The sequence below is a fragment of the Rhinolophus ferrumequinum genome, chromosome 10 (genome assembly GCF_004115265.2).
Source record: "Rhinolophus ferrumequinum isolate MPI-CBG mRhiFer1 chromosome 10, mRhiFer1_v1.p, whole genome shotgun sequence".
NCBI lineage: Eukaryota > Metazoa > Chordata > Mammalia > Chiroptera > Rhinolophidae > Rhinolophus > Rhinolophus ferrumequinum.
In genome coordinates, this window is record NC_046293.1 from 11,842,733 (window position 1) to 11,844,263 (window position 1,531).

The window sequence follows — 1,531 nt, forward strand, 5'->3', positions numbered from 1 at the left end:
TCTCAGCTGTGAGAGCCAACAGTGAAACCCCACTGGACTGTGACGGGAGGCCTCCCCACAAGATTAGCTTCCAAACAAGTGCCCCCAGAGGTCCATATTGAGGACCTATCCCCTGGCAATGTGTCTCCCCAGTGCACTGGTGGGGGTTCTCCCACGTGTTAGTATTTCCCCAGGGGCTGTGGTTTACTGTAAGTCCAGGACAGTCGCTTCTTTCATAAGCACACAAAGAATCTTCAGGCTGGGGAAACTTTTGGCTTCGGTTTCCAAGGTGGATATGACTGATAAAGCCTCATTTCACTAGAAGTTAATCATCCACTGGTGAATCTGTCTCTCACGTTAATTTCTGATAACTGGGGTTTGTGTCTGGTCCGGTGTTCAGCCCCATCGCCTAACACAGCACTTGGCACAGAGTCGTGCTCAGTTATTGAGTGAATGAATCATTGCTGGAGTTCAAGCTGGGAGCTATCATTTACTTCCTGTGCAACCCTGGACAAGTCACTTACTTCTCCGTGCCTCGGTTTCCCCATATGTAAAATAAGGCATAGAGTCGTACCTATCTTGCAGAGCTCTTATGGAGAATACATGAGTTAATAGACATGAAGCTGTTTCCCCCCGCGATTTCACAGGGGAGGGGAAATGGCGCCTCAGCTGGGAGGTATGTTCTCTGGGCAGCCACCCGGCCCCGACCCCCCCTTGCCCCGCGCCGGGACTCCCGGGCCAGGCATCGCTTCTTCGGGCCACACCAGGGGCTCCGAGGTCTTCTCCGAGTACCTTGGTGGATGAGTTGGAGTCATCTTGCGAGGCTTGCTTTGCTTCTTCAGTGAGTCAGGACTATGTCGATGGCAGGGATCAGGAAGAAATTCAAACCGGTGTTGATCAATGTATCCAGAAATTCTGGATATTGTGAGACAGAGTGTTTTTTCCTACAGAAAAGATTGCAGTTATCTGTCCAGAAATCAGAGCAAGTTATCAAAGAGGCTGTCTCCGAACTAAGGAACGGACTACAGCGGAAGGATGCTCTGGTCCAGAAGCACGTGCCCAAGCTCCGGCCCTGGCAGCAGGTGCTGGAGGACATCGGCGCGCAGCACAAACAGCCAGCCGACCTCCCCCAGGGCTCGCTGGCCTACCTGGAGCAGGCGCCTGCTAACATCCCTGCACCTATGAAGCAAACCTGAATTAGAGCCGGCCTGAACCGGGGCTGCCATATGAGTCAGCCTAAGCCCAGGGGTTTTGCCAAACACCACTTATTGAGGACGTTACGTTTTAGAAGAACTCGTTGCCAGACAACGAGATACTTTTAGTTTCATGCTCCCATATAAAAATCTCCCCCTATTTTTATAAGCTGTTATTTCTTTAGTACTTTACAAAATACCTATAGCTTTTGTAATCCAAGTAAATTTGTTTTGTTTGTAGCGAAATTTAGACTTAGTGTGACGCCACGGACAGATTCCTTTTTATGTTTTGTTTTTCTGCTTGTTTTTATTTTTTACATGTTTGTATAACTTAATCTCTGTGTTTCTAGTTTTAGATT

At 48.8% G+C, this 1,531-nt stretch overlaps 1 pseudogene; it reads left to right on the forward strand.

Annotated features, from left to right (window-relative positions):
* The first annotated feature begins 636 nt into the window (after positions 1–636).
* On the forward strand, positions 637–1,175 carry LOC117027982 (mediator of RNA polymerase II transcription subunit 28-like; annotated as a pseudogene).
* The last annotated feature ends 356 nt before the right edge of the window (positions 1,176–1,531 follow it).